Here is an 8,747-nt window from a genome sequence, read left to right on the forward strand (position 1 = left end):
AAAACTGATAATTGTTTAATGCTATTTGCTCTTCTATTTTGATTATTTGTTTCAGATAATGCAAAAATGCATCGAATTTTCATTTTCATTTTTTTCATTAAGATCATTAAAAAAATACAGATATTACTGTACTTTTTACTATTCCCAATAGGGCTTCGTGTTTGTAAATTGTTATATTCATTGGCGTCAATGCAATAAAGTTGTTTAATTTGTTCCATAGCTGTTGTGTTTTTCTACACTCCCAATATAAATGTTCAATTGATTCTACATTTGAATTGCAAAATGTACAATCACGCGAGTTGAAAAATGCCTAAAAGAAATCATCTCATGGATGAATTCAAGCATGTTAAAATTGAATGCAGACAAAACTGAGTTAATTCTTTTTCAAGTCAAAAACACTCCAAACTTATAGAAAATCTTGAACTGGAAATTGGTGATTCGAGCATAAAACCATCAAAAACTGTTCGAAAACTTGGTTTAACGCTTGATTCGAACATGCACATGGATCAGCACGTTAATTCGGTGACTCGAACATGCTATGGCCAAATACGACAGATTGGTCACATTCGGCCATAATTGACAACTGATGCCATCAAGACCCTTATAAACTCGCTTTTGACATCACGATTAGATAACTGCAATGCTCTCTTGAATGGCGTGCCAAAATCAACAACGAGCAAACTGCAAACTGTTCAAAACACAGCTGCACGTCTCATTACGAAAGCAACCCGTTTTGAACCCATAACACCAATCCTTAAAGATCTTCACTGGCTTCAAAAACAAGATAGAATTAAGTACGAAATTCTCATTCAAACATTCAAGACCTTGCAAGGCCAGTCGCCGGTGTGCATGATAGACTTATAGTAGAGGTCTGCGTGCCAACTAGAAACCTGAGATCAGCAAGTGCAGCAACCACCCTTGTGCCACAAAAATGTCAACTGGTGATAGGAGTTACAAAGTTGCCGCAGCAAAAACATTGAATTCTCTCCCGGGCAATCTCAGAAAAGATTCATCACTTAATTCATTCAAAAGAGCTCTCAAAACACACCTTTTCAAAACTTCCTACTACGTACTGTATAGATAACAACATGGACGGTTTTTACCCCTCCTAACTTTAACGATTGTTGTTGTTTTCTTAATCTTATACTCAAATAATCTGGTGTAATAATAATAATAATAATAATAATAATAATAATAATAATAATAATAATAATATTATTATTATTATTATTATTATTATTATTATTATGATAATAATAATAATAATAATAATAATAATAATAATAATAATAATAATAATAATAATATTATTATTATTATTATTATTATTATTATTATTATTATTATTATTATTATTATTATCATTATTATTATAATTATTATTATTTACCCGAATGTTGACAATATGTACTGTCACACTGGAAGCCATGCAATATTTATATAGTTTATTATACCTCACTTATATTCTCTATGCTAAATTCCCTATACCCGAGCGGTCAATATTTTTATTATTATACCTCACTTATATTCTCTATGTTAAATTCCCTATACCCGAGCGGTCAATATTTTTTTAATATTGCCCGGTAATGTTGACTGGCAAAGTAATATCACATGCGCAGAAAAGATGCGCGTGTGCTTTATAATTTTTAATGGCCGCATTAATAACAAGAGCTGATATTATTATTATTATTATTATTATTATTATTATTATTATTATTATTATTATTATTATTATTAAAACGCTACATTTAATTGATTTTTTTAGTTAAACATTTTCGAACTACTTCTCCGGATGTTCCGGCATACATCCGAGGTTGTTTTTTCGATGGGAAATTGGCGAGGAGTTCCTAATTACAAAAAACTAATTTAATGCATTTTATTTTAAATCATCTGAATGTTTCATTACTTATGGTCTGATAATTCAGTCTGCGTGAAAGGGGATATTTATGTTTCGACCTGTCACACTATGTTGGAATCTTAACAGGAATTAATTGTCCGATGTCACGCTATAAAGGAATAATTGCTAACTGTATCTGATACAGCTGTGCCCAATTTATTGCAAGAAGACGTATTTGTGAGAAATATCAAATGGCTTTGAAATATAATATCCACTGAATTAAGATTATAATTTGTTCGTTTTTTTTCAATAGATGATTGCAAGAAAAAACAAGTGCATAAAAATGATATTGTTGTGTACAACGCGACACATGTATCTTTCGCAGTTTTTCCATAGTTTTTAAATGCGAAATTTACGTGCTTTATCTACAACATAAATCTGAGTTTAAGCAAGCCTTTCAATATACTTTAGTAGCACAAAACCTTACAATGATCTTGTTTTATTGCACAATGTTAAACCTTACAACACAGGAAAAGGCAACACATACATTTCACTTCAATTTCAATCAATCATTTATCATCAAAATCAATATATTGTTGGGGCTACTTATGATGGTTATGTTGGGCTTCAAACTAAAGTTGGGGTTACACATGTCGGGGCTACTCATGTTGGGTTAACTAATGTAAGGGTTACTTATGTTGGGGCTACACATGTCGGGGCTACTCATGTTGGGTTTACTAATGTAAGGGTTACTTATGTTGGGGTTACACATGTCGGGGCTACTCATGTTGGGTTAACTAATGTAAGGGTAACTTATGTTGGGGCTACACATGTCGGGGCTACTCATGTTGGGTTAACTAATGTAAGGGTTACTTATGTTGGGGTTACACATGTCGGGGCTACTCATGTTGGGTTAACTAATGTAAGGGTTACTTATGTTGGGGTTACACATGTCGGGGCTACTCATGTTGGGTTAACTAATGTAAGGGTTACTTATGTTGGGGCTACACATGTCGGGGCTACTCATGTTGGGTTAACTAATGTAAGGGTTACATATGCTGGGGTTACACATGTCGGGGCTACTCATGTTGGGTTAACTAATGTAAGGGTAACTTAGTTTGGGGTTGCACATGTCGGGGCTACTCATGTTGGGTTAACTAATGTAAGGGTTACTTATGTTGGGGCTACACATGTCGGGGCTACTCATGTTGGGTTAACTAATGTAAGGGTTATTTATGCTGGGGTTACATATGTCAGGGCTACTCATGTTGGGTTAACTAAAGTAAGGGTTATTTATGCTGGGGTTACACATGTCGGGGCTACTCATGTTGGGTTAACTAAAGTAAGGGTTACTTATGCTGGGGTTACACATGTCGGGGCTACTCATGTTGGGTTAACTAATGTTAGGTTTACTTATGTTGGGGCTACACATGTCGGGGCTACTCATGTTGCGATAACTAATGTAAGGGTTACTTATGTTGGGGCTACACATGTCGGGGCTACTCATGTTGGGTCAACTAATGTAAGGGTTACTTATGTTGGGGCTACACATGTCGGGGCTACTCATGTTGGGTTAACTAATGTAAGGGTTATTTATGTTGGGGCTACACATGTCGGGGCTACTCATGTTGGGTTAACTTATGTAAGGGTTACTTATGTTGGGGCTACACATGTCGGGGCTACTCATGTTGAGATAACTAATGTTAGGGTTATTTATGCTGGGGCTACACATGTCGGGGTAACTAGTGTTAAAGTTACTATGTTTTGGAAACTATGTTTGGGTAACTCATGTTAGCGTTACTAATGTTGGTGCTACTAATGTTGGGGCTACTAATGGTGTGGTTACTAATGTTGGGGCTACTTATATTGGTGTTAGTCATGTTTGGGCTACTTATATTGGGGTAACTTATGTTGGGGTAACCAAAGTTGGGGTTACTTATGTTGGGGCTACTCATGTTGGGAGTTATCTTAATGGGGCTACTAATGTTGGGGTTACTAATGTTCGGGTTACTCATGTTGGGGAAACTGATGTCGGGGTTACTAATGCTGCGGTAAATAATGTTGGGGTTACAAATGTTGGGGTCACAAATATTGGGTTAACTGATGTTAGGGTATATAATGCTTGGGCTACCTATGTTGGGGCTACTAAGTTGGGGTTACTAATGTTGGGGTTACACATGTTTGGGTCCCTAATGTTAGAGCGACAGATGTTAGGGTTTATAATGTTGGAGTTACTATTGTTCGGCTATTTATGTTGTGTTAACTGATGTTGGGGTTACTAAAGTTGGGTATTCTAATGTTGTGGTAACTTATTTTACAGAAAAAAGTGGTAAACTGCTTTTAAATATTTAGATTTACACGCCGGGTAAACGGAACATAATACCGGCGCAAACAATTTCATATATTACTTATTTACATGAAATATTAATTGTTAAAGGGGCTGTACCCCGTATGATAAAATTGCGAAAAGAAGGAAATTGTCGAAAACTGTCATAAACTTTGTATTAATGTGTACAATGCATTGAAACTTACTAACTGAAGTACCACATAGTTTACAATTTATTTAAGTTTAGCAGTTATTTCGTATTGTTCCATTAAAAAAGATTACTGGGTATGTCTACCTAGTAGAATTCATTCCTTATGCGTGATTGGCTAGTCGGTGTTATCACGGGATATTACCGAGTTAGGTATATAGCTTTATTATGTCACTCGATTAGAGTCAGCCGTCGTAGCTCAGTGTATACTACGCTGGACCCGGTCTCCGACTTAATTTTATTTTTACATTTTGGTACATTTTTTACAATTATGATATCAAAGCCTAACACATTCTATTAAATAATTGTCCTGAGATTCGTTACAGAAACAAATCTGGTGTACAGTCCCTTTATAAAAATGTAATAATCAGGATAAACAATTCTCCTATTAAAATATAACTTTTATGAACATATTTAACAATGCTACTGTCTATGAACACAATATAATACTAAAACTATCACACTATAATTATTATATCAAATTTAATAATACTTCTGTGTCGCATGGAGAGCATGGCAGACATATAGGGAGGCTGGTTTCTAGCCTTTACGCCCGCGTCATCCGCTGAGTCACAGGTTAATGCTTGCGCTAAAACTTGCGTATTTCTAATCAAATCTTTACCAAACAGTTGCACACTGTTGTTTATTGGTATAATATCTCGATTCAGTGAGATATTTGATCAACATGCGATTATATACAATGAAACGCCCGAGTGGTACTCGAACCTGCGACCCTTTCGGCGCATGGCTGAGAAAAAAAATAAAAATGTGTTACACTATTTATGCAAAAAGCTACAGAAACAAGCTCAGTAGCATAAAGTTTAAACACAAACCCGGTTTAATGTCAGTGGGCAAACGCCAAAGACATAGAACACAAAATCACAAACAAGAAACATAGAAGAACAGCACAAAACTCCACAAAGGGCACAGTGCATACATACTATATATATATATATATATATATATATATATATATATATATATATATATATATATATATATATATATATATATATATATAGGTATGTTTATCAAGAATTGTTAGATACCGCCTTGGAACGGTCAGTAAAATGTAAATTTACTGGGGGTCACAAACCTCACTCTTATCCCAACAATCCTTACTAAAGATAAAACGCAAAAGGTAAATCTTATCAAAGTATGCACAAGTTGACATCGGCAAAAGGCTTAACATACTTAGGATAATGCATACATACAATATCACTACATACAACAATTTTTAGCTACACAATGGTCTTTGTATCTTTCGAGCAACAGATTTATGCTAATGACGTTTGAGCCCAACACTTAATTCTTACAATTTTCTTGACCTCATCACGGTATTTAGAACCGGCCAAGCAGTACATAATGAAGTTGCAGGCATGGTTGGCGTACATCATCAGATTAGCGATTGCCAACCAGGGATCCTGTAGTTGAATATGACGTGGAACATCCCTGGGGACCCAATAAGGCTCACCAATCAAGTAGACACAAATCGGCAGCGTGCTGATAATGAATACCAAATTCAGACATACTTGTAGCAGGGCCAACCGAGAAATCTCTCTTTACGAACACTTGCGCTCACTCCTTCATTTTGAGGCAAGATTTGTGTGTTAAGCCTGGATTGAACTAGTGTGTAGACGATACAAATGATTCCTGTCAGAAGAACGGCAAATGGAATTAGTGAATAAGTATTAAGCCCAATCCATGTCCACGTGTTTATCATGAATTCCGCGTAGAATGAATCAGATGTAAAACACATCTTTTCCGACACGTCATTATTTGATATTTCTAGAAGTTCGATTCCATAAAGAATGTGACCATTTAGAATAAATGCTAATCCTCCAATTGCAAGCATTGCCAACTTTGCTGCAAGCCTGGTGCATACACTTTTGTGTTTGTGTATGTTCAGCGTCGCTAGCATCGGCTCAACTGTTATTGCAACCAATATCCAAACAGAGCAATCAATAAGGGAGACAAACAGCCATCCATGTAGCTTGCATTTAACGGTTGACACAAATCGAATATCCCAAAGAAACTTTTGCACCAGCCGATGAAGAGCCCAACATACAGAATTAGATGGTCAAACATTGCAAGTCCTAGGAAATAGGCGGTGGATGAATATTTGCTGTGCGTAGGTCGCGACAATATTATGATGGAAATAGCATTGCCCACAGTCCCAACTAGTATCAAAATGGGAGATACAAACACCCAGAGGCCCTTTCCGACTTGCAAGCCTAATTCAGACCTGAAGTTAGTGTAATTTCCTGCCATAGTTATGATCTTCCGAAGATTTACGAACGTGAATGTCACAGCTAAATACATCTAGTGCTTTGACCACAATGCAAGAGACGCTTTTATAGATAAAGAGATTTTGTAGACATGTTTCCATAGTGATGTATTCGTTGATTATACGAGAACAAAAGAGAAAGTGCAATTTTTCCGTCGGCAGTAGGATGCAAACTCAAGTATTTGGTATATTTAACCGTCAAGAAAACAAACAATTAAAACTAAATTTGTTAGTCCGAAACTTTTTTATATTTAAATGTTTCTGCTTTTTCATTTACAGGTGAGGCAATCATAAAACAATGTACAGAACAACAATGTTATCAGTTCAGTGAACATGTTTCTGTTTCAAAGGATTTTTTGACAATATGAAGCATTCAAAAGCACCTATTAATTCAAAATGCTATTTTGTCTTCGCTATTCGTGAATGTTAACAAAAATACAAATGTAAAACCTTACTTTATAAAAAAAATCTACCAGAGCATCTGCTTTTTTGAAGAAGCATTGTTTCCGTTATTATGTATGGTACTAAGGGTTTAAGCCTTTTGACGTCGCCAACAATAGGCAGACTAAAGCAATGCTCTTCTTATCTATTTGGTTTGGAAGTATTTGTGAATGTAAATGTATAACACATTATTATATAATGTAGTCATTTCCTGTCATAAACACGTACACCTTGCACCAAATGCAATAGATACCGTACAAGCATATAAACAAGAACAGCTTTAAACAGTTACATTGGTTCCGCAAAGTACCATATTCTTTCCCGTTGAAATTATTTTCGCCAAAGCCGGAATTAAACCGGATTTGGCTTTTCAGTACAAAAATATTTAACAGCAGTCAAGACCACTCGGCCATGGTGGCTACTAAGTCTTATAAGTTAATGAAGAATATTTAATTGACATGCGATTTTACTGGGAAAAGAGTTGTCTCCCTTGTCTCATGCATATTCATTAAAACGAGATTTTGACAGTCAATTGTCCCACGGTACTGATTTCGCCGACGATGGTTTGAGTTAAGCTGTACTTAGTTTGTCTAAATTTTGTCCAACGCCAAAGGGATGTGCCTAGCCTATTGATCCTTTTGCAATACAAACTCATGTTATCCTTGTTGAAAATGCGTACAAGCTGCGAAAGGAGACTGGAGGTATAATGTTCGTCGTAGACCATACAGAGCTTTTTAAATATTGTTTCTCAGCTAAAGAAGATTTGCAGTGCAACAATTTGTTTTATTGATTTTTATTAAACAGTAGGGAGTGCTACGAGCAGTGAAATGACAACAATTATAAGTTTAAAATCGTAAGAAATGCAAACACTCAAGGGTTGACGGTTAATACATCAAAGCACGGAATATTTTTTTTTCCTTAAAATAGTAGATTGCATGTGGTAAGAGAACAAGAAAGCCGGGAAAGGCTGTAGATTTAGGAGGAAGAGTGTGCATGAGTGGAAAAATCAACGCAAGAAATAAATTAATCCAAAAATACTCAGCACAAAGAAAAAGATAATTGTTGAAATAACTTAGGTGAGTTATTGCACGTTGCAAGTTGCGATTACATGAATGACGATAAACTAAATAATAAACCATATGACTGGATACTGTAATACTACAAGACACAATCAACACCTGCTCATTTTCAACCCTACATGTACTTTAATAAATGTAGTACTCTACAAAAGTTGATAGCCGTACGTTTCAAGGACTGGTAATGGTTATTTAAAATAGTTTGCGGTGGCTTGGGTTATTGATAATCGGACGTAACAATATGCAAATATAATTTGAGACTATTATAAACACAAGTGAATTGCAATGCTGCCAAAGTGTTATTTAGTGAAGATTTGGAGAAAATGCAAGCGTTCTACTATCCTTGGCAGGCGATTGAGAATTGATATCTCAGAGACTTGAGGACAGGTTTTCAAATTTAACAATGACAACTCATAGGTCAATTTACATTACAATAATGCAAGAGTATATTTAAATGTTGACTATTAATCTGGAAATAAGAAAAGAGCTGGAGGAAGTTGAAGTTGAAATATCAGATATCAATTATTTTTTTTGCTGATGATGCAAATTACTTTATCGATGGTCCTGAAAAC

This window comes from Mya arenaria, chromosome 15, assembly GCF_026914265.1.
Source record: "Mya arenaria isolate MELC-2E11 chromosome 15, ASM2691426v1".
NCBI classification, from domain to species: Eukaryota; Metazoa; Mollusca; class Bivalvia; order Myida; family Myidae; genus Mya; species Mya arenaria.